The sequence below is a fragment of the Tamandua tetradactyla genome, chromosome 13 (genome assembly GCF_023851605.1).
Source record: "Tamandua tetradactyla isolate mTamTet1 chromosome 13, mTamTet1.pri, whole genome shotgun sequence".
Lineage (NCBI taxonomy): Eukaryota > Metazoa > Chordata > Mammalia > Pilosa > Myrmecophagidae > Tamandua > Tamandua tetradactyla.
Window position 1 is genome coordinate 47,376,048 of NC_135339.1, and position 26,420 is coordinate 47,402,467.

General features: G+C 39.9%; 1 protein-coding gene across 13 annotated transcripts in view; it reads right to left on the reverse strand.

The window, feature by feature from the left end:
- SGMS1 (sphingomyelin synthase 1) overlaps positions 1-26,420 on the reverse strand; it is a 485,077-nt gene that overhangs the window by 457,222 nt on the left and 1,435 nt on the right. Inside the window, exon 1 of one of the 13 annotated variants that reach the window (XM_077125313.1) lies at positions 25,924-26,399. The exons of the other annotated variants lie outside the window; for them this stretch is intronic. The gene's annotated coding sequence lies outside the window, so the exon portion shown is untranslated. Of the gene's footprint in view, positions 1-25,923; positions 26,400-26,420 lie in introns of those variants that run through there. 13 annotated transcript variants of the gene reach the window in all.

The window sequence follows — 26,420 nt, forward strand, 5'->3', positions numbered from 1 at the left end:
CCCGGCCCCAGCCCATGTAAAAAACAAACAAACAAACAAAATATAATAAAACAAGAAAATGTTTAAAAAAAAAAAAAAAAAAAAAAATTCTGATAGTACAAAATGACCCAAATTATCTTTTTTCCCAGAGACGCCTTTCTCTGATTACAATTTGTATGTTGAACCAAAAAATATATTCAGACAGTATTATGGTTATTCTTTGAAGTAGAGTAATAGACTGATTACCAAATGTGACTAACTAAATATATAAATTATATGGTTGAATAGTAAACATCTATGTTAATTTGTTCCAGAAGTCACCTGTTTAAATAAGGGGCTTTTTAAAATCCACTTCACAAAAAAGAAAAAAGATCACTCAGCTCTTCAAATCAGTACACACACCTTCAGTAAAAAAGCAAAGTAAGATCTCCAAAAATGATTAAACAAAAGGAAAAAACATACAAGAAAACAGACTTTTAATATAAAAATACAGTTCAAATACCATCAGATATGACATATGCCCTTAAAAAATGTGGGCAGCATATACAAATAGATTTGACTGGCATTGTTTAAACCACAATTAGCCACATTAGATTTTTTTTCAAACTTATAAAAGTATAAAAACATTTTATTTCTGTTACAAAAGAAGAGGGAACTATCCTCAATTCCCTACATCTCCAAATACAGAAGTGCTTAAGAACCCGTTACTAAAGGATGACCGGGATTCACAAAGCAGAGTAGGGGAAGAATTTGCTACTCAATATTCTCCATCAGACCTTCACTATCCCACACAGTTTAGGGAAAATATATAAGTTAAAATCAAAAGTGCCTATAATGTGCATACAACTTGCAGTTCAGAACCAACTCAGCTGCCCCTGAACAGATTATCATTTCTAAACAGAAATTCCAGAGCTGCCACAGTGAGACAGGATCACAGGCAAGTAAACAGCTTACCAGATATGACTGGTAAGTTCTATCTCCATAACCAGAAAGAACTCTTATGAGAATCTTACCAGCAAGAATGAGTTTAGGAACCAAATTCTATTTCCAGGAATGACAAGCAAGAGCTATGAGAGTAAAAGATATGAAAACACCGTACTGTTTTCTAAGAACCCTGACAGGACTCACTCAAGGTTGCTGCCAAGTTCACTGGTGAGACTGCACTGAAGTATTGCGGAACTGCTCTACCTCAGGCAAATACTACTGTCTTCAGCTGATTACTATAGAAAGTGTTAAGATGTTTTTATATCTGTGAGGTAGGCATCTTCTTAACCAAACCTAGACAAGGCAGCCCTCTAGTAAACTGGTCACAAGAAGGCACATATTTTTCCTTATTTAAAAAAAAAAAAAAGCCTACTAAAAAATGTCTGTACTTCATAAAAGCAAATTACAGACTCGGAATATACTCAATCACATCTTAGAAATACTATAAACCTATATAAAAAATACATATTCCTATATATATTTAAGGATCCACCAAAATTCTGTTCAGTTTCCATACCTGAACAAAATCTAAACTTTGGTTTCAATCTGGAAGGCCAAAGGACAGAATGTTTTCTTCAGATGTCACTTCTGGCATTCCTGAACTGCCACAACATATGCTCAATGACTGCATTACCATGAAGGCTATCACCACATCAGTGTGACAACATCGGGGATAGGAAAAAGGCACATTGTTTGAAAATCTACTGATAACATCTGAAGATTTATTTTCGTGACCATTTGGTGAGCATTCCAGATGTATCCTAGAATAAAAAAACCCTTCAGCCAAAGGCAAACTACCTGACATCCAGGGATTTGGTCATGTGCTTGTATGAGATGTTCAAAGAAAATGGAATGGCTGGTTTTACATATTTTAAAAGGCTTTTTAAAGAAAAGAAAGCTCTAACAAAACTTTGCAGATAATAGTATCAATATAGCAGACTTGCTAACAGTATCAGAGAACATATTTAGGAATGGCTGCTTGCAGAGAAAGTAGTTCAGTTGGTGGAAACTAAGGTGCCCTGAAAGACAGCAAACATTTCTCATATATTACTTCTGAAAAGATTCTTCTGTCATTCTCCAGAGAAGTTGCTGAAATTGGTGTACAGGCAATAAACCAAAATGCAAAAGGAGATAGCAGAGAAAAAATTTTGTTATCTCAAAAGCCAATTAGATGGCTCCACTCCATGCTTCTGAAGCCAAGGCTTAAGAACATATTTTTCTCTCAACAGCTTGTGTTAAGCAATGAGGGCATGCCAAAACATCAGAGAAAAATTCATATAACGTCAACAATCTTACTTCTGCATCTGAGATTATCCAGATACATTTTCCTTTAAGCAGTGTCCAAAACTGGGGTGAGGCGTTATTCAATGAAGTTGCATCATTGTCACAAATGATATCTTAAGGTCCAGGAGGCAAAAAGGAGAGAAGTCAGTTATTTGACAAAAGTTTAATAAGTTGGAGGCAAATGACCACTCTTACTGACAGGAGCTAACCAAATAATAATAATAAATAAATAATACAAAAACAAAAAATAAAAGCCTGGCTCCTCCACCTCAGCTGGAAGTCAACAACTACCCAGCATCACAAACGTTCAGCACATTGATCATATCTGCTGAAAAACAGAGTTGCTGTACTCACTGCCAAACTCTGACTAGTACAATTTTAATAATAAAACTAATAATTTTTTAATTAAATCTTGTATTTATACCTGTGTCCCAGAAATTCATTCTAGAACAGTGATATTTACTTTTGGCAATACCACTCCTTTTAACATTCTATCATTCAACATTTGGTCAAAATGTACATTCAATACATATCTAATATTTACAGAAAAAAGAGTGCCAAGATACATACCAAAATGATGACAGCAATTATCTTTAGTTGATAAGATGATGAATGCTATTATTCTTGCCTATATTTTCTAATGGAGGAAGAGTGGGAAGGGGTGACAGGGGAGGAAGAAAAAAAAAAGTTCTCCTAAAAGGAAAAAAGGAAAACCCAAATTTTAGGTTAAAAGGCAATTACAGAGCAAACTTGAACAGTCAGCACAGGCTATATACTACAAAACTCCAGCAGACACCATTCACAAAGATTGATGTCAGTGGCAGTGGTGCCCCTGGAGTTTTCTGACACATGACACTCCCATCCCTTGCCAATATCCAGCTCAAACCTGCCTTTCTCTATGAATGTCTTCCTCAACATTTTCAGCCAAAATTCACCGAGTCCCAGTCACTAGCAGAGACAGCATACACTGCACTGTTGTTAGGTCTCTCTGTCAGCTCTACTCTCTATAGTATGAACTCTTGAGAGAAGAGCCTGAATTCTCCTTTGTGGACCCTGAGAACCCACCACACTGGCACATATAGCAGAAGGTCACTATGTTTCGGCTAAGAACACAGCACTATCCAGGTACTTGCCAAACACCAATCACACTAATTCTACTTTATCTCAAGTCTATACAAAAGACTGTGGTTAATTTTTATCTCCTCAAGGAATCTGCTGCCCTTGTGCCTTTGAAGGAACTGACTTTATTGCAGCTTTTAGGATCACCAATTTGAAATGAGTACTAATTTTTAATGCAAATCATCTTGAAAGTGCCATCTCTATAGTGGCTGGGCAGAGCTGTGACTGTTGTTTAGTGGAAAAGACGCCCATCTGGGAGTCAGGACACCTGGATGACAATTCAGGCCTTGCCAGGCTCCAGCAAATAATTTAAACCAGATGATTTTAATTTCACACAGCTACAAATACCACAAACTACAGTACATCCGAGACTCGACTCAGAGTCACCAATAGAGGTGATAGTGAATGAACAAGAGACAATTCTAGAGTAGCTCCGACAACAAGGCTCATGACAACTTTTTCTAGATCTTATCTTTAAGGGTTGCCTAGTATTCCATTGAATGGATATATATAATTCATTTTACCAATGCCCTATTATTGGATATTTAGATGGTTTCCAATTTCTTACTATGATAAACGCTCTGAGGTGAGTAATGATTTTAACTACTCCCTAAGATAAACTCCTAAAAACATAATTGCTAGGTTAAAAAGCAAGTAAGTATTTATGCCATCACTCTTAAAAGCAACCCTCCACAGCCTTTTCCAGGAGGGCAACTGTCATGACCTTTACTATTTAGATAAAATAAACTTTCCTCTTATTAATCCAGAGACAACTTTAAAAGACTGTGGACTCCTCAAGCAAAGGCATACAGGTGACTTTGACATCAAAAGTCAAGTCCTCCAATCCTAAAGAATACCAAGGGCATTATATAAAATTTTACAAAGGTTCCATGCACTAGGGTAACTTTCGAGAAACCTACAACCTCCAGGTGATTGCCTGGACTAGATAACGTCCTGAAATTCAGAGCAGCCAGCCTCTCCAGAACATCAACTAGTTCCATTCCCCTATCCAATATTATTGACAGCCCCTTCCAATATGAAAAAGTTAGAATGGGAATCACCTAAATAGCCCTTAAAGAGTGGGAGAAAGATCAAAGGCAATGGTGGAGTTATACAGAGAAGGTAGGGTTTAACAAATGAGTATGAGTGCTGAATCATTATACTGATATTTCTTTTAGCCTCCAGTACCAGAAATAAAAACCTAAAATTGTGGTTTTTATTTCCATAGCAAACTCTGAAATCTGTTCTACAACTAATTGTTGCAATGTACTTTGAAAATTATTACTTTTATATATACATGTTATTTAAAGAGAAGGAAGAGTATAACAGAGAAGATAGGATTTAACAAATGAGTATGACTGCTAAATCAAATATTGACACTTCTGTTGGTCTCCAGTGTCCTGGAGCATGTAGAAAAACACAAAACATCATGGACCTATAATCCATGCCAAACTTTAAAATCTGTTCTATAACTACTTGTTGAAATGCACTTGGAAATTTATTGCTTTTTTGTATATACATTTCACACACAAAAAAATTGTTTTTAAAAAGTCAAGTCCTAAATTGTCCTCTCCAAATGTATTTTCAGCACTGGTCAAAGGGAGTATCTGCTCCAAGTGGCCTTCTACTTTTCTCCAAATGGTTCAACCTTCTTCTCTTACTCAGTGGAGAACAAAACCACATTGTCCAGTATCACACACTCCTTCCCACTTTCTCTCTAAGTAAGTTGATTTTCCTGTAATGCCAGCTACATCATTTTGCTTCTCTGATTTCCTCAAAGAAATAACTGAACCTGCCCTACTGGGGAGGTTCTTGGTATAAGTCATTTCCCATATTTTAGGCAGTCAACTCTCACTAGCCTAAGAAAAAGAGGAAAGGGTGCCTTTGGGCAATTTTAACTTTTCAACTTTCATAAAAAGGGACCTTCTAGAAACCTTCCTGGTGAATTTAATGAAAGCTATGGACACTCTCCACAGATAAGTACACTTAAATGCACAAATCCAAGATGACAAACTTGAGTTCAGTAGCTACATGAAGCCCATCCACAGACCTCAATAAGAAATACTACACCATTGACAGAATATTCAAACAAATGGCCAAAAGGAGGCTTGAGAAACTCCTAAGAGCCTTCTCACTATCCTGCCTCTGTTTCTAACACCAAAGGGAAGACAAAAGCTGACCACATTCAGGGCCCCATGGAAACTTGGATCACTGCCCGGCACAACTGCTGGTAACTTAGATCTTTCAGAGTAACTCAGGTGTCACTACACGGACAGTACCAGTAAAGCAAATGTCAAATTACAGACTTTGTAAATGGGTGGCAGAGCCATTAGGAGGCAAAGTAGGGCTCTGCTCATGACCACCTACCTAACGCACTCCCTGTTTGATTACTGTCAATCAGCTCCATTGCCAAGAAAATTTCACAAGGTCTGAGACATTGCTTTGCATACTCCTATATCCTTAGCCTTATCTAAAGTAAAAGCTGTCAGTCCCAATGATTCTAAGCGCTTAGGCTAGAGACTGCGGCCAACTACAAATCTTACCCAGAGAGGAGTGACATGCATGGAAGAGTATGTGCACTTGGGAACAAATGATGAGGAGAGTGGACTAACAGCCTGAAGGAACAAAAAGAACAGGCTCTGGGGGTAATATCAGGAAGAAACACAAGGGAAAAGACTACAATGTCCATACAGTGAAAACTCTCAACACATGGCCAGAGATTAGGTACAGACAGGCAGTTCCTGTGCAATAGCTCCACGTCCGTCTAGTCAAGTAAATGGTCAACAGGAAATCCTGTGAGAGGAAAGAGGGCCAGCAGTCCCTCCCTCTCAGACAAGGGAATCTCTGGGTCACCTTCAGCTGCCCTTTCCAAAGGCCACCTCAACAACTGCAGAAGCTGCCCTGTACTAGCGAGGACATACGGCAAAGGTTCTCACACTGTGACATGGTAATCATTATCCCATTTCACATGAGAGAAAACCCAAAGGGGTTTTAATTAGAAACCATAGCTCTGTGCACCACTCCCCAATACTTTCAAAAGCAGGGCCCCGGGGACGGCGCTCCCGCTGCCATCCAGCCCTCCTCTCCCTCTTTCTCCGCCGGCGGCGCTCCCGCCGCCATCCAGCCCTCCTCTTCCCCTTCTCTGCCGGCGGCGCTCCCGCCACCATCCTGCCCTCCTCTTCCCCCTTCTGCTCCGGCGGCGCTCCAACCACCACCGTGCCCTCTTCCGCCTTCACCGGCTCCTCCGCCACCGGCCTCGACAGCCTTGCCACCCTCACGTTTCCTCCTCCAGAACAGCTACTGGGGGAGTGGGGATGATACAGAGCAGCTCCCGGAGCCACGATGGAGATCAAAGGGATGGCGTACCCCATCCTGGAACGGCTAACTGTCTGGGAGAACCAGCTCCGGTGAGATCGCCGAGGGGCGCGGGCTTTCCCGGGCGGGATGGCAAGCGGCCGGAGTCCCTCCCTTCCTCCTTCCCAGGCCAGCTGGCAGAATTGGGCAGGTGGTCCCCTCGGGCCGTGGCGGCTGGAGCCCCGACCACGTGAGGCCCCCCCGGACCAACCGAGAGAGTTGAGTCGGAAATCCCCAGACCGCGGAGAATGGTGACCGGGGGGGTCCCTTCCAAACACGTGACTCCCCGGTCCGGCTGGGAACGGTGTACTCTCCCGAGCTGCGGCGGCTGGTGCCCTCCCGCCACGCTTGGCGCCCCAGGCCGACTAGGAAATTCGGTCGGGCGCTCTCCCGGGCTGCAGCGGTCGGCAACCCTCCCCGCGTTCGGACCCCCAGGCCGACTGGCACTCTTCCAAGCCGCTTCGGCTGGCGAACCTCCCCGATGGCGAGAGTTTTCCAAAGTTAAAGGACCCACAGCACCTTTTACTGGTGGAACCCACAGACAAACGTGTGCCACGAGCGCCACCTACTGGGCAGGATAAGAAAAACAGAACCCAGAGATTTCACAGAAAAATCTTTCAACCTGTGGGGTCCAACACCCAGGGAAATCTGACTAATGCCCAGACGCCAGCAGAAGATAATGGATCACGCTCAGATAATTGAAAATATGGCCCAGTCAAAGGAACAAACCAATAGTTCAAATGAGATACAGGAGCTGAAACAACTAATGCTGAATATACGAACAGAAATGGAAAACCTCTTCAAAAATGAAATTGATAAATTGAGGGAGGACATGAAGAAGACATGGGCTGAACAAAAAGAAGAAATAGAAAAACTGAAAAAACAAATCACAGAACTTATGGAAGTGAAGGACAAAGTAGAAAAGATGGAAAAAACAATGGATACCTACAATGATAGATTCAAAGAGACAGAAGATAGAATTAGTGATTTGGAGGATGGAACATCTGAATTCCAAATAGAAACAGAAACTATTGGGAAAAGAATGGAAAAATTTGAACAGGGTATCAGGGAACTCAAGGACAATATGAACCGCACAAATATACATGTTGTGGGTGTCCCAGAGGGAGATGAGAAGGGAAAAGGAGGAGAAAAACTAATGGAAGAAATTATCACTGAAAATTTCCCAACTCTTATGAAAGACCTAAAATTACAGATCCAAGAAGTGCAGCGCACCCCAAAGAGATTAGACCCAAATAGGCGTTCTCCAAGACACTTACTAGTTAGAATGTCAGAGGTCAAAGAGAAAGAGAGAATCTTGAAAGCAGCAAGAGAAAAACAAGCCATCACATACAAGGGAAACCCAATAAGACTATGTGTAGATTTCTCAGCAGAAACCATGAAAGCTAGAAGACAGTGGGATGATATATTTAAATTACTAAAAGAGAAAAACTGCCAACCAAGACTCCTATATCCAGCAAAATTGCCCTTCAAAAATGAGGGAGAAATTAAAACATTCTCAGACAAAAAGTCACTGAGAGAATTTGTGACCAAGAGACCAGCTCTACAAGAAATACTAAAGGGAGCACTAGAGTCAGATACGAAAACACAGAAGAGAGAGACATGGAGAAGAGTGTAGAAAGAAGGAAAGTCAGATATGATATATATAATACAAAAGGCAAAATGGTAGAGGAAAATATTATCCAAACAGTAATAACACTAAATGTTAATGGACTGAATTCCCCAATCAAAAGACATAGAATGGCAGAATGGATTAAAAAACAGGATCCTTCCATATGCTGTCTACAGGAAACACATCTTAGACCCAAAGATAAACATAGGTTGAAAGTGAAAGATTGGGAAAAGATATTTCATGCAAATAACAACCAGAAAAGAGCAGGAGTGGCTACACAAATATCCAACAAATTAGACTTCAAATGTAAAACAGTTAAAAGAGACAAAGAAGGACACCATATACTAATAAAAGGAACAATTAAACAAGAAGACATAACAATCATAAATATTTATGCACCGAACCAGAATGCCCCAAAATACGTGAGGAATACACTGCAAACACTGAAAAGGGAAATAGACACATATACCATAATAGTTGGAGACTTCAGTTCCCCACTCTCATCAATGGACAGAACATCTAGACAGAGGATCAATAAAGAAATAGAGAATCTGAATATTACTATAAATGAACTAGACTTAATAGACATTTATAGGACATTACATCCCACAACAGCAGGATACACCTTTTTCTCAAGTGCTCATGGATCACTCTCAAAGATAGACCATATGCTGGATCACAAAGCAAGTCTTAACAAATTTAAAAAGACTGAAATCATACACAACACTTTCTCGGATCATAAAGGAATGAAGTTGGAAATCAATAATAGGCGGAGTGCCAGAAAATTCACAAATACGTGGAGGCTCAACAACACACTCTTAAACAACAAGTGGGTCAAAGAAGAAATTGCAAGAGAAATTAGTAAATACCATGAGGCGAATGAAAATGAAAACACAACATATCAAAACTTATGGGACGCAGCAAAGGCAGTGCTAAGAGGGAAATTTATTGCCCTAAATGCCTATATCAAAAAAGAAGAAAAGGTAAAAATGCAGGAATTAACTATCCACTTGGAAGAACTGGAGAAAGAACAGCAAACTAATCCCAAAGCAAGCAAAAGGAAAGAAATAACAAAGATTAGAGCAGAAATAAATGAAATTGAAAACATGAAAACAACAGAGAAAATCAATAAGACCAGAAGTTGGTTCTATGAGAAAATCAATAAGATTGATGGACCCTTAGCAAGATTGACAAAAAGAAGAAGAGAGAGGACGCAAATAAATAAGATCAGAAATGGAAGAGGAGACATAACCACTGACCTCACAGAAATAAAGGAGTTAATAACAGGATACTATGAATAACTTTACGCTAATAAATACAACAATTTAGATGAAATGGACGGGTTCCTGGAAAGACATGAACAACCAACTTTGACTCAAGAAGAAATAGATGACCTCAACAAACCAATCACAAGTAAAGAAACTGAATTATTCATTCAAAAGCTTCCTAAAAAGAAAAGTCCAGGACCAGACAGCTTCACATGTGAATTCTATCAAACATTCCAGAAAGAATTAGTACCAACTCTCCTCAAACTCTTCAAAAAAATCAAAGTGGAGGGAAAGCTACCTAATTCATTCTATGAAGCCAACATCACCCTCATACCAAAACCAGGCAAAGATATTACAAAAAAAGAAAACTACAGACCAATCTCTCTAATGAATACAGATGCAAAAATCCTCAATAAAATTCTAGCAAATCGTATCCAACAGCACATTAAAAGAATTATACATCATGACCAAGTAGGATTCATCCCAGGTATGCAAGGATGGTTCAACACAAGAAAATCAATTAATGTAATACACCACCTCAACAAACCAAAGCAGAAAAATCACATGATCATCTCAATTGATGCAGAGAAGGCATTTGACAAGATTCAACATCCTTTCCTGTTGAAAACACTTCAAAGGATAGGAATACAAGGGAACTTCCTTAAAATGATAGAGGGAATATATGAAAAACCCACAGCTAATATCATCCTCAATGGGGAAAAATTGAAAACTTTCCCCCTGAGATCAGGAACAAGACAAGGATGTCCACTATCACCACTATTATTCAACACTGTGTTGGAGGTTCTAGCCAGAACAATTAGACAAGAAAAAGAAATACAAGGCATCAAAATTGGAAAGGAAGAAGTAAAACTATCACTGTTTGCAGACGATATGATACTATACGTCGAAAACCCGGAAAAATCCACAACAAAACTACTAGAGCTAATAAATGAGTACAGCAAAGTAGCAGGTTACAAGATCAACATTCAAAAATCTGTAGCATTTCTATACACTAATAATGAACAAGCTGAGGGGGAAATCAAGAAACGAATCCCATTTACAATTGCAACTAAAAGAATAAAATACCTAGGAATAAATTTAACTAAAGAGACAAAAAACCTATATAAAGAAAACTACAAAAAACTGCTAAAAGAAATCACAGAAGACCTAAATAGATGGAAGGGCATACCGTGTTCATGGATTGGAAGACTAAATATAGTTAAGATGTCAATCCTACCTAAATTGATCTACAGATTCAATGCAATACCAATCAAAATCCCAACAACTTATTTTTCAGAAATAGAAAAACCAATAAGCAAATTTATCTGGAAGGGCAGGGTGTCCCTAATTGCCAAAAACATCTTGAGGAAAAAAAACAAAGCTGGAGGTCTCGCGCTGCCGGACTTTAAGGCATACTATGAAGCCACAGTGGTCAAAACAGCATGGTATTGGCATAAAGATAGATATATCGACCAATGGAATCGAATAGAGTGCTCAGATATAGACCCTCTCATCTACGGACATTTGATCTTTGATAAGGCAGTCAAGCAACTCACCTGGGACAGAACAGTCTCTTCAATAAATGGTGCCTTGAGAACTGGATATCCATATGCAAAAGAATGAAAGAAGACCCATATCTCACACCTTATACAAAAGTTAACTCAAAATGGATCAAAGATCTAAACATTAGGTCTAAGACCATAAAACAGTTAGAGGAAAATGTAGGGAGATATCTTATGAAACTTACAATTGGAGGTGGTTTTATGGACCTTAAACCTAAAGCAAGAGCACTGAAGAAGGAAATAAATAAATGGGAACTCCTCAAAATTAAACACTTTTGTGCATCAAAGAACTTCATCAAGAAAGTAGAAAGACAGCCTATACAATGGGAGACAATATTTGGAAATGACATATCAGATAAAGGTCTAGTATCCAGAATTTATAAAGAGATTGTTCAACTCAACATCAAAAAGACAGCCAACCCAATTACAAAATGGGAAAAAGACTTGAATAGACACCTACCAGAAGAGGAAATACAAATGGCCAAAAGGCACATGAAGAGATGCTCAGTGTCCCTGGCCATTAGAGAAATGCAAATCAAAACCACAATGAGATATCATCTCACACCCACCAGAATGGCCATTATCAACAAAACAGAAAATGACAAGTGCTGGAGAGGATGTGGAGAAAGAGGCACACTTATCCACTGTTGGTGGGAATGTCAAATAGTGCAACCACTGTGGAAGGCAGTTTGGCAGTTCCTCAAAAAGCTGAATAAGGAATTGCCATACGACCCAGCAATACCATTGCTGGGTATCTACTCAAAGGACTTAAGGGCAAAGACACAAGCGGACATTTGCACACCAATGTTTATAGCAGCGTTATTTACAATTGCAAAGAGATGGAAACTGCCAAAATGTCCATCAACAGAAGAATGGCTAAACAAACTGTGGTATATACATACGATGGAATATTATGCAGCTTTAAGACAGGATAAACTTATGAAGCATGTAATAACATGGATGGACCTAGAGAACATTATGCTGAGTGAATCCAGCCAAAAACTAAAGGACAAATACTGTATGGTCCCACTGATGTGAACGGACATTCGAGAATAAACTTGGAATATGTCATTGGTAACAGAGTCCAGCAGGAGTTAGAAACAGGGTAAGATAATGGGTAATTGGAGCTGAAAGGATACAGACTGTGCAACAGGACTAGATACAAAAACTCAAAAATGGACAGGACAGTAATACCTAATTGCAAAGTAATCATGTTAAAACACTGAATGAAGCTGTATCTGAGCTATAAAAAAAAAGCAGGGCCCCGGATTCTTGCCTTTACCAGTTCCTGTTATCCAAAAGGACCCTTTTTCTCCTGCTTGCACACAAATGGCTCAAGAAGGTCATTACAACCTCACAGATGTGTCCAGGCAGCCAGTCAGCCGGTCTCCACCTGCCCTCCCTCTGTCTCACATAACTAGGGCAGACTGGCTCAGGCTTAATTCCCTAGATACTCCTACCCAAGCCTTTTCTCCAGCATGCCATTTGTCCGCTCTCCTCGTCCACCTGGCTGTGCACCTTCACACTAGTCACTGCCCCACCTGTCCTCACTCGTTTCCCTCTCCCCTTCTAGTTTCTTCAGGAGTAATAAACTCCTCTTCTTTTTTGGCCTCAGGTACATCTACACCCCTGTCACACACCCCACCTCCTTTTCAAACTTCGGCTCAAACTGCTTCAGCCTGCATTTGATTAGGAATTGGGGGTGAGGGAAGTTGCCAACAAATCACCACAGTTTCCATCAGCTGCTATTTTCCTCCCCCTTCTCATTTCTCTGGCCTCTGCTACTGTCCCTCCTACCAGATGGGGCGGGGGTGCTAGAGGATCTCACCTAACCCTCCCATGTCCCCACGGGAGAATATTCTTGAGATGTGTTCTTCACCACCCTGCCCAGGACTTTTTCTTTAATCTCCAACCTTCACTTAGCCTGTGCCCCCACCACCCCACCACCCTGCCCCAAGCATTATCTGCCCACCTGGCTTAGCTGACCGGCCCCCACCCTGCCCTACTCCACCCACCTGAGGTTATTGTAACATCCCTGTTCTTCATGGATTCATAGTATACTTGCATGAAACCTTTTAAAGAACGAACATTCCACATTTTGCACCATTAGCAGATAGCCCTCCTAGAGGGGCATCAATCACAACCTTGAAAATAACAAGGGCTGAAGAATCAACTAACTTGTTGCTGTTTCTATAAAGTGGTTTGGACACACAACTAAACAGGATTGAGGAAGACAGTATACCACCCTTTTCAAGTGTCCCATATCATCAGATTCATTGAATTTGGGAACTGGAAGACTAGGGAGGGGTCAGTTGATCTAAACTGTCCATTTTCACAGAAGGAAGAAGAGGCCCCAAGTTTTCCAAGGTTACATTGTTGGCAGATATGCCTTACCTTGAACATTATTTGTAAGAGCATTAAGGTAGGTAGGGAGGGAGGGAGAAAATGAAAAATGAAAAACAGTAAGAACAAAAATGAAGGTGGAACTGAGCCCCTGGCAAAAATTGAGGGAAAATAAAGGCTTATTCTTAAAAGAGCTTTTCTTTTAAAAACTGATCTGCATTAATATTTTCCAAGCTTTACATTCTTAAGAGACAGCTAAACTTTACTATGTTTTTTAAAGAAAGGAAACCATAAAATACTCATATGGCTTCCCAAATAGTTTTGGAATGAGCCTCAGTTCCACATTCTCCTTTAAGAGATAATCACTTAGAGCCACACACCTTCCCACTTCCCTCTGCTGTCAGAGTTGTCTCACTAAAAAAGCAAACCTCATGTTACTTTTGAACCAAAAACAAAAGAAAACAAAAGCCAAAAGATATCACTTCTGATCCCATCTATGCTAACCTATGATATCATTTACCTTTTCCACATGTCCTGCCTACCTCAGGGAGTCTCCTGCGAGTGGCCTCTGTCCAGCCCTCCCCCACTGCCGCCGGCAGAGCTTGGGGTTCAGCTGCACTCACTACTTGGTGTAGACATTTGCTATAGACGTGTCTGTCTACCCCACTAATGCATCAAGGACCCTATCACATCTCACTCATTTTTGTATCTCAGGGCTTAACAAGGGTCTGGCCCATAGTATACCCTCAGAAGTGTTTACTGCCACTGTAAACCCTGAGTAAAAGACCTGACTTGAAAGAATCACTCATATAGGAAAGGGCCTCTCAAAAAAAAAAAAACCTCCCTGGTCTTTCCCTGTCAATTTCCCTATCTCCTCTGCCCTGCCACATCACCTCACCAAGCATACAAGCTGTTTCCAGCTGCCGGGATGACAGGAGAGCCTTAACAACTAAAACGGGAAAATCTTGACCAATGCTTCTTTCCAAATACAAGTCAGAGGAAACTCCTGACTCCTTTCAGCAATAAAATCTGAGTTAATTTCAAGTCCTGAGTTACTGCAAAAAATTTTAATTCTAAAAACTTTTCATTCTACAGTTATGTCTGTGACACTGTTTGAACAGGAAAAATGGAGCCTAGATTGCAAAACAGCAAACTTTTGCTGTAATGACAGCAGCTCACGCTTCCAGGGTGTTTACCCTGTGTAGGCACTATACTGAGCTACACATGGTACCTACTTTACTTCACAACAGCCAAAGCAGAGAGGTCTTCCCACCTTTTTATTATTATAATTCAGTACCTTCCTACAAACATGGACAGTTTTCTGCTATATAAATAACCCAAGCAAATAAGATTATCTTCTGCCTCCCCACTGTCACACTATGTATCTTAATACATTTTAATTTCTCTAGGCCTAAATTTTCCCACGGGAACAAATGACATACATTAAGACTATAGACCTTTGGCAGGTAAGGGGAAAAGCAATAAGAAAAACCAAAACAAATTCAGGACATCTTCCTAAGAAGGGATGCATTACAGTCCAAAATTTAAATTTTCTGCAGCATACTATCTAATTTGGCTGTCTGGTCAGTTTATTTAAACAACCTAATTACATAGGGCCTAGAATAGGAAATGAAATCTTATTATTCTGTATAGATTAACATAACACTTGGATATATTCCAGAGTATTTTGGGCAGAAAATAAAAACATAATTGCAAAATCACCTTGAGGGACTGAGGAAAAAGGTGGAAATATTAAACTTACCCACTGGGGAATTTCTGATATTCTCTCAGGTATCAGGGACTACCAATTTAATAAACCAAGCCTTCAATCAGAGGCTTGCCCTTATGAAACTTATTTCTGCAATGGGAAAGCAAGGCCTGCATACAATTATGCCTAAGAGTCACCCCTAGAGAGCCTCTTTCATTGCTCAGATGTGGCCTCTTTCTTTAAGCCAACTCTGCAAATAAACTCACTATCCAACTTCCTATGTGGGACATGACCTCAGGGATGAGCCTGGTCCTGGCATCGTAGGATTGAGAATGACCAAAAACGGTAAGAAATGGAACAAAATAAAGTTTCAGTGGCTAAGAGATTTCAAATAGAGTCAAGAGGTCATTCTGGAGGTTACTCTTATAAAAGCTTTAATCAAATATTTCAAATTACCACAGTATGCCATGCCCCAACCAACAGTATTCCTGAAAACCCTAGGGAGTGTCTTGGGCTCTATCTAAGTCTCTATAAAAGTTTTTCTCAATAAGTTATTTTTTTTCAGAAACTTAAGGTCTCCAGATTGATTGTAGACAAGATAAATCCTGAAATCCAGAGGTACCAGTCTCTTCAAGAACAACAAGCAGGTTTATTCCTCTACTCTAGAAAGTCAACACCTCTTTCCAGCAGGAAGAAATTAAAGTGGTCATTATCCAGTTATACTTGAAGATTGAGAGAAAGATCAAGTGAGAGGAGGGAGGTATAAATGAGAAATTAGGTTCTTCCAAATGACTGTGACTACTGACTCATTACACAGACATTTCTTTTTATCTAGTATTTTAGAACAGCCAGAAGGAAATACCTGAAGTTGTTAAACTGTAATCCAGTAGCCCTGATCTTTGATAATGATGGAATAACTATACTGTAAAAAAAAAAGTTAAATGTATACATAAAGTGGATGAATTTTAAACATGTAAATTACACCTCAATAAACTATTCTTTTAAAAAAGTCAAAAAGAAAGAAGGGATGCATTAGATCACTTCATGCATAAGTCTTGACATTAACATGCATTTCCAAGTTTTCTCTCCATCCTGGGTGAGAAATACTGGCAAACAGAGAAACAAAATTTCTGCTCTGTACAGGTCAAACACCCCTCTGCTGTTCTAGGTAAACAGGACCATGTGAGCTTGGTTTTTATTCCCTGAGGTGGAAGGTACTTAACTAAATCTGTCTTGCCTAATAATAACCAGAGGTAGGAACAGCTAGTGCCTCACTGATGTTTGGACTGCTGATGGTAGTGTCCTCCAAGAGTGGATCCCAGACCAACAGCATCATCAGCATCTGGGAACATGTTAGACATGCAAACTACCAAACCGTGCTCAGAAACTCTGGTGGGGATGGGGGTGAGGGGTGGGGCCCAGGACCAGGTATTTTAACAAGCCCTCCAGGTGATTCTGATGCATGCTGAAATTTGAGAACCAATGGTTTAGGCTAATAAATCTCCCAGGTCATGGGAATGTCCTGCTGGGTTAATCTGTGTTTAACAACTCTTGGGTAATTAGGCTGACTCCCCACCAACAGCACCTTGTGTTGTTGCCTTTGCCAACTGGGAGAAGGCCCCAAACACTGAACTCCTTCATAGCACTCTCCTTCCACTCTCTTGTGCAAATTACCAGCACCCCACTTTTCCATTATTAAAAATAATGACAGCATTTGTCTACTTCCGGGTCAAGATGGCAGCTTAACAACGTGCACATTTTAGTTCGTCCTCCAGAACAACTACTAAATAACCAGAAACAGTACAGAACAGCTCCTGGGGCCACGTCAGTGACCAGACACTCAGCATATCCCAGTCTGGACCAGCTGGACAAGCTGCGAGCACCCCCCAGAACCATGAGTTCCCAAAGCTGCGGCAGCCAGCGCCCCGCCCCCACAGGCCGCTTCCCGAGGGGAAAGGAAAGGACTTTACCAGCAGCAGGGACTGGGTACAATCAAACGCCAGTTGTGGAACTAACAAATTCTGACTACTAAAAATAGGCCCCCAGCTTAGGTGAACCTGATCAAAGCGGAGGTTGCTCATTTTTGCCCCGGCGCCAAGGGGGCAGGACTGACAGAAAAAGGGGGAAAAATAAGAAGAAAACAGAGGTTTTTGTGGCTGTGTATCTACAAAGGCTTGACTGCCGCTGGATACAGCGGCAGGACTTTTCAGGCTGCAACTGTCCCAGGCATAGGCAGAAGTGAGCTCTTTTGGGGGCTTATCTGGAGCTTGTGCCTTCCCCAGGGGAGGGGTGAAGCCCCACCCAGGTGGAATCCCTCCATCAAGGAATTCAGACACCAGGGCTTGGTAATTTGAAGCCATTAAAACCAGCCTACAACCTCTCCTCTGTCTCCACCACGCCCCCAGCAGGGAGAGTCTGCTAAAGTTAAACGTACTGCATCATCTTAAGCTGGTGGGGCCTGCAGTCAGACAAGTGCCACATACTGGGCAGGATAAGAAAAACAGAGTCCAGAGACTTCACAGGAAAGTCTTTCAACCTGCTGGGTCTCACCCTCGGGGAAAACCAACGCAGGTGACTCTTTCCTCCTGATAGGAGGCCAGTTTGGTCTGGGAAAATCTGGCTGGGGTCTATAACATCTAAGTAGACCCTCCTAAGTGTGTGTGTGGGGGGAAGACACCACACAAGCAGGGCAAGAAACAAGAAAACAAGAACTGAAAAATTCTCCTCTGTTAAACAAAACTTAAGCTAAAGGTCCAGATAAAGTTGAACGGAATGTCAAAGAACAGATAGACAACAAATTCATCCAGCAAGAAAACCCTAGATAAAAGAAGTGAAAGCAATCTCCAGAATAAACTAATCAAGGTAATTAAATGCCTAGACGCCAGCAAAAAATAACAAATCACACTAAGAAAATTGAATATATGGCCCAGTCAAAGGAACTAACCAACAATTCAAATGAGATACAGGAGCTGAAACAATTAATTCAGAATATACGAACAGACATGGAAAACCTCATCAAAAACAAGTTAATGAATTGAGGGAGGATATAAAGAAGGCAAGGAAAGAACAAAAAGAAGAAACTGAAAGTCTGAAAAAACAAATCACAGAACTTATGGGAATGAAAGACACAGTAGAAGAGATGAAAAAAACAATGGAAACCTACAATGGTAGATTTTGAGAGACAGAACATAGGATTTCTAAACTGGAGGACAGAACATCTGAAATCTGACAAGAAATAGAAACTATAGGGAAAAAAATGGAAAATATGAGCAGGGACTCAGGGAATTGAAAAACAATATGAAGCACATGAATATACGTGTTGTGGGTGTCCCAGAAGGAGAAGAGAAGGGAAAAGGAGGAGAAAAACTAATGGAGGAAATTATCACTGAAAATTTCCCAACTCTTATGAAAGACTTAAAATTACAGATCCAAGAAGTGCAGCACACCCCAAAGAGAATAGATCCAAACAGATATACTCCAAGACATTTAATAATCAGAATGTCAGAGGTCAAAGAGAAAGAGAGGATCTTGAAAGCAGTAAGAGAAAAGCAATCCATCACATACAAGGGAAGCCCAATAAGACTATGCACAGATCTCTCAGCAGAAACCATGGAGGCGAGAAGAGAAGTGGGATAATATATTTAAGTTATTAAAAGAGAAAAACTACCAACCAAGAATTCTATATCCAGCAAAATTGTTCTTCAAAAATGAGGGGGAAATTAAAACATTTTCAGACAAAAAATCACTGAGAGAATTTGTGACCAAGAGACCAGCTCTGCAAGAAATACTAAAGGGAACACTAGAGACAGATATGAAGACAGAAGAGAGAGGTGTGGAGAAGAGTGTATAAAGGAAGACTATGAGTAAAGGTAAAAAGAAGGAAAATTAGATATGACATATAAAATCCAGAAGGCAAAATAGTAGAAGAAAGTACTACCCATGCAGTAATAACACTGAATGTTAATGGATTAAACTCTGCAATCAAAAGACATAGTCTGGCAGAATGGATTAAAAAACAGGACCCATCTATATGCTATCTCTACTCAAAAGACATGAGGCCAAGGACACAAATGGACATTTACACACCAATGTTTATAGCAGCATTATTAACAATTACCAAGAGACGGAAACAGCCAAAATGTCCATCAACAGACAGTTGGCTAAACAAACTGTGACATTTACATAAGATGGAATATTATGCAGCTGTAAGACAGAATAAAGTTATGAAGAATGTAACAACATGAATGGACCTTAAGGACATTATGCTGACTGTGATTAGCCAGAAACAAAAGGACAAAAACTGTATGGTCTCACTGATATGAACTGGCATTAGTGAATAAACTTGGAATATTTCCTTGGTAACAGAGACTATCAGGAGATAGAACTAGGGTAAGATATTGGGTAATTGGAGCTGAAGAGATACAGATTGTGCAACAGGACTGAATATAAAAACTCAGAAATGGACAGCACAATATTACCTAACTGTAATACAATTATGTTAAAACACTGAATGAAGCTGCATATGAGAATGATAGAGGGAGGAGGGCTGGGGCATAAATGAAATCACAAAGAAAGATAGATGATAAAGATTGAGATGGTGTAATATAGGAATGCCTACAGTGTATAATGATAGTGACTAAATGTACAAATTTTAAAAATGTTTTTGCATGAGGAAGAACAAAAGAATGTCATTACTGCAGTGTGCTGAAAATAGATGGTACTTAGTTTAAAATTTCAACTAATGTGTGAGACTAAAGCAAAAAATGTTTATTTGGTACAAATCTATACTTTGACTAGTGCATCTCCTAATATAACTTATGTAGATAGTTGATTGAACACCTTAAGTACATGGAACTTTGTATAGGACATGAGATTTTGTTGGTTTGTCCAGGTGATGCCATGATGAATCCCAGAGCGATTTGATCAGTGAGTGGAAAAGTATTTGCAAAGTCCCCTTTGGGGAATGGTGAGAACGGGAGAAAACTCAACTTCCCCAAGTTGAATTCTTGATATTCTCACAAGCAGTGTGGACAACCAAAGCTATAGGCTGAGCCCCCAGTCTTGGGGTTTGTTCATATGAAATTTAACCCCACAGGGGATAGGTCAAGCCTACTTAAAATTAAGCCTAAGAGTCACCCCCAAGAGAACCTCTTTTGTTGCTCAGATGTGCCCTCTCTCTCCAGCCAACTCAGCAAGCAGACTCACCACCCTCCCCCTGTTTACGTGGGACATGACTACCAGGGGTGTGGATCTTCCTGGCAGTTTGGGACAGAAATTCCAGAATGAGCTGAGATTCAGCATCAAGGGATTGAGAAAAACTCTAGAATGAGCTAAGACCCAGCATCAAGGGATTGAGAAAACCTTCTGGACCAAAAGGGGGAAGAGTGAAATGAGACAAAGTGTCAATGGCTGAGAGATTTCAAACAGAGTCGAGAGGTTATCCTGGAGGTTATTCTTATGCATTAAGTAGATATCACTTTGTTATCCAAGATGTAATGGAGAGGCTGGAGGGAACTGCCTGAAAATGTAGAGCTGTGTTCTAGTAGCCATGTTTCTTGATGATGATTGTATAATGATACAGCTTTCGCCGTGTGACTGTGTGATTGTGAAAACCTTGTGTATGATGCTCCTTTTATCTACCTTGTCAACAGATGAGAGGAACATATGGAATAAAAATAAATAATAGGGGGAACAAATGTTAAAATAGATTTAGTTTGAAATGTTAGTGATCAATGAAAGGGTTCAGTAAGGGGTATGGCCTGTAAAATTTTTTTTTTGTTTGTTATATTTTTCTGCTGTCTTTTTATTTCTTTTTCTGAATTGATGCTAATGTTCTGGGAAATTATCATGACGATGAATATACAACTATGTGATGATATTGTGAATTGCTGAGTGTATGTGTTGGGAATGTTTGTGTTTCTTGTAATTTTTTTTAATTAATAAAAAATTTTAAAAAATAAATAAATAATGACCGCATTCGTCTAACAGAACTGCCAGGGGGATCACTGGCTAGTAAAACCTCAGTAAATGTGAATCCCTGTAATTCTTGAATCTCTGCCAACAGGTAACTCAGAACTAGGGACCTGGCAAAATTAAACTTGCTTCCTGCGTGTTAGCCACCTGACTTGTTCTATTCACTCCACTTCCAGGCCATGAAATAGACCATCCCTGACCGCATGCACATAGCCCTCCATTTTCCAGGCATTTACTCACTCGATCTACAACCTCAGTCTACAGTCAAGTCATGCCCAGCAGCATGCAGACTTCTTTAGTCCTGCAGACATCCAGGAGAAACTCTACGAAGATTAACAAAAAAAGCAACAATAACAGCGTACATTTCTATTTTGCTTACCTTGTACCAAGCAGTGAGTGCCTCTCAAATGTTAACTTATACACTCCTTGCAACAGCCCAGCAAGGTTAACTGCTGTTACCACCCACCAAGACTGGGGAAACTGAGGCATGTAGGGTTTAAATAACCTGCCTAAGGTTCCACAGCTCCTAACAAGACAGACAGCTACTAGCTATTAATTACCTACTAGCCACCTGTTATCACAGACCCTGAACAAAGTAATGATTCTAAGGTACTGTCAAGGGGTTCAACACTCAGTCCTCAAGGTCCAGCACAAAAATGTTAATTACATTTTATTTTTCTCCCCTCTACTCTCCCCCCACGACCAATCTAATTCTACCAAAATTAAGACAAAATTCTTCTAGGGCAGAATTTTTCCCTTCTCATAATTCCTCTGGCACCACACCACTTAGCCCCTAAGCATATACCATTTATCACATTGAGTTTTCTAATTGTTTCTTGTATATTAGTCTTTTCTTTCCCAGTAGACAATAAAATTCTTTGGAAGTATCCATACTTTCTGTGAAACCACACAAAACTAGGCAGAAGCATAGGTTTGTACATGTAGTTATACAAACTGAGAATGTTCCATGGTTAATTGGTTGGCTTATGCACTTTATTTCTGATGCTTCCTTATTGTCAATCTTTAAGAAGCAGAATAAAAGTAAGAAGGATGCCATTAAAGCCAACACCAAAGGAGGTATCACACCAACATTCAGTGAGCAGCACTATTACAAGATCTGTACTCCATGCCTTTCCTCCTTATTTCATTTCAACCCCTCTGCAGCCTTATAGAGGAGGGTGTCATAATCCCAGTGTACCGGTTTAAATCTGTGGGTGGATGGCAGGAAAGCCCTGTCCTTCAACCCTCATTCAGTATTGCTGGGCACAATTTTTATTGTTCCCATGGAGATATGTCTCCACCCATTCAAGGTGGGGTTGCTTGCTGGTACCTTTTAAGAGGGAACCACTTTGGAAAAAGGGAGAGAACCACGATAGCCCATGCAGCCAGAAACCTTCAGAGATGAAGAAGGAAAACACCCCCAGGGGAGCTTCATGAAGTAAGAAGCCTGGAGAGAAAGTCCGCAGAAGTTGCCATATTCACCATGTGCCTTTACAATTGAGAGAGAAACCCTGAACGTCATTGGCCTTCATGGACCAAGGTATCGTTCCCTGGATGCCTTAGATTGGACATTTCTATATCCTTGCTTTAATTGAGACATTTTCCTAGTCTTAGAAGTATAAACTTGCAACTTAATAAATTCCCCCTTTTAAAAGCCATTCTGTTTCTGGTGTATCACATTCTGGCAGCCAGCAAACTAGAACACCCAGTTTGAGGAAGGAGGAACCTGCGGCTCTGAGGAGTACCTTGCCCAATGTTACTCAAGGCTAGTGAGTAAAGGACAGAGATGTATGAGACCTGTACCCAAAGAACCTACTCTGCCTACAACTAAGGTAGAGATTACGGTGTCCAGACTAAATTCTTCTCAAAGACATACCATTACCCTTGTAAAAAGTTTTACTATGCCAGAGAGAATTTTTAACTCTATTTAAAAACTTTCTTTCAATTCTTTTTAAACGATGAGATGATAACCACTTTTGTAGGTAAAATTACAATCTTGAAATAGAAAATGCATCAATTCTCCCCATATTTTATTAAACTATACATTCAATGCAATGCAAATCACATTTCCAACATTTTCTTGAGAACTTCACAAGGATTCAAAAACATAAATGAAAGAACAAAGGTCCACAAATAAGCAACCAAGTTTGGAAAAAGAGGAGTAAAGGCAGGGCTCACCCAGTCATATAGGACACATTGAAAAATCATCATAATAAAAGTGATTTGGCATAGAAACAGACAGATGACTGGAACAGAATGGAAAACTTGAAAATAGTCCCCATAAAGAATCTAAAAATCAATACGTTAAGTGAAAAGGCCAGATATAAAAGAGTACAATACTGAATGGTTCCATTTAGATAAAATTCTTTAAAATACAAACCAATCTATACTGACAGAAGCAGATCATTGATTGCCTGCATCTAGAGACAAAGGGAGATGGACTACAAAGAGGCATGTGGGAAGTCGTGGGGTGATAAAATGCCTGTCATGATTGTGGTAGTGTTTCACAGGTATGTTCATCTCTACATCTGTCAAAACGCATCACATTATAAACTTTACATTTACTATATGTAAATTATACTTCAAGTTGAAAAATGATTCATTTTTTTATGGGAAAACCTGAAGGTTGTTCCACATGAAATACTGAGGAAAGAATACACTGTTTAATAGGCGATTTGGAACAAACTGGCCCTCAAAATGAAAATGAAAAAATAAAGGTGAATTTCTTCTTATGTCATATATAAAGATGAACCTCAAATAGATTAAAGACCTAAATGTGAATGGCAAAACTAGCAAGTTGATAGAAGAAAATATAGACTATATCTGTAACTTGTGGTGAGACAGAATATCTTAAACAAGACTGGTAAACTTCAACATTAGGCAAAACTTGATAAATTTGAGCTGTATCAAAAACAAAACTTCCTCATCAACAAAAATTACCATTGAAAAAGTTAATAAGCAGATGGCAGAATGGGATTAATACCTAGAAGATGCAAGAAATTGCAAAGCTACACATTAAAAAACACACTGAAGCTAGTCAAAGAAATTGCAAAAGCTAACAAATATATTAAAAGATGCCCAAATTCAGTTAAGAAATCACATAATTTCCCACTAATACAATGAGATACCAGTTTATAGTATCCGTTGATTAGAAAGGTGGTAATACTAAACATTGGCTACAATGTGGGGAATCAAAAACCTTCAAGCACTGGTATGGGAGAGTAACCCCCTTCAGTAAACTAAGAGTAGTTTGGCAGAATTTCTAAAATTCAGATGTGCTCCTACCCTATAAACCCAGCCACCCTACTGCCGGGTATACTCTTAGAGAAGTTCTCAAATTTTCCCAGCCTGCTTGTTAAAACTCAGACTGTCAGACTATGCCCCTAGACCCAAAGATATTTAAGTCTAGGTATGCCATAAGTTCTTCCAGAAAAGAATGCTGTGGCTATAGCTACCATCCAAAAAAAAAGGCAAAGAAAGGAACATTCTGTAATCCGATGTGCCCCTACAAAGGCAGGCTACCCAGTTTTTCCAAGAGATATGGAACTGTTTGCCATACAAAACACTGGGAAAGTGGATATGGGACAATCAGAAAACAAAAATCACCAGTGATTGAAATATGGGAGAAAACACAACAGATCCTTCTAAACAGCTTTAAATAAGCAAGCCCCCATTAGGAAAGCATATCTTTAGGGCAGAAACAGCAGCTACAACACTGGAAGACGGAGCAGAATAGTGAAGGTCTACTGCAGACAGACAAGGAAGCTGGCAGCATACTCACACCTTCCCCCAAAGACCGGTCAATTTATCTCCATGTGTAAACAACCCAGAATTTTTATTTCTAAAACAGCATTTTGTATTTTCTATAGCAGCATTTTTATTGGATGATAAGGACTGGGAATTCTACAGTTTTCTTGAAACGTATTGTGTGAAATGCAGGTCTGTAAATTAAATCATATTTGATACAAAGCAAGAGCACCTTTTAGTTAAAAAAAAAATCCTTTCGATTTTCCTGAGATATGTTAGCAAAGCACATCCATGTCTTCCAACTGAAGTGGAGGATCTACCACAAGTTGAAAATTTAGGGATTTACCAGAAAAAAATAAATAAATAAAAGGGTTGCGTTTTCAAGCTAAAACTGAATGTCTATAGGCAACATAAGCAATAATGACTTGCGAAAATACACAAAGTTTTTAAGTGTTAAAACATACAATGGCATTGATGTTTATATTTTATTCTAATCACATTGAGGGAGAACCCCATTTACAGACTTAAAAAATGCTTTTCTTTTATCAAGAATTTTTTTTATATTTTAGATGCAAAAGTATGTAGAATATCTACTACAAGTTAAGCACTGAACAATATGCTAGGAATCCTCAGATAAATAATACACTCTTAATTACTGTGCCCTTTAATTCCCTTGAATTAATTTCTTTAAAAAAATGCTTAGGGTATTTGAAATAGCTCATTATCAGCACTAAAGAGTTGCAGAAATACATCTTAGTATTTTATTAAAAATGTAAACTGTCTAGCTGCTCAACAGGAAATGTAGAGAAGAAAAAGACCATTTCACTGCTTTACATATTCACCCACCACTTTCTGCAGAATACCTCTTAAACTGTACGGTAGCAGCTGCCACCTCCTGCTACAAAGCAGGTCACAGAGCTGGAGACCCAGAGACAATCTACATAGTTTGACAGAAACAGGGAAGAAACTCACAGGAGTGCCCGGGAGAGACCTTAATAGGAACCAAGATAAGGAAAATGTGCTGCTAAAGGCAGAAAGCAGCTCCTGGAGGTTCCCCCAAGGCTAGTGCCTCCAAAAGCAGGCCATGGTTGCTGCTGCTTGCTTGCTTGGCCAAGGCATGGCTTCAGACCTGGAAGGCTGCCACCTGCTGAATCACCAAACATCCCAGGGCTTCCCTAGCAGCACTGACCAGGGAGGCACCCATCCCCCGCCCGACTTCTCCCGTGGACATCTTACACCACAACCAATGAAACACTCAGCCCTCTCCCCTTCAGCACGGCCCTAAAGAACGTTCTGGACAGCCCATGGTGTGTCTACGTCACCAGTCCCACTCCTCTCTGCCCACTCAGTGGCCCCCTGAATATTCAAAGTGCGGGGAAGCGTGGGGACAGCGTAGCACACCACGCCAGGTATTCACACTTCTACATCTAGGCAGCCAACCAGAAACACCCCCAAATCCGAAAGCAATT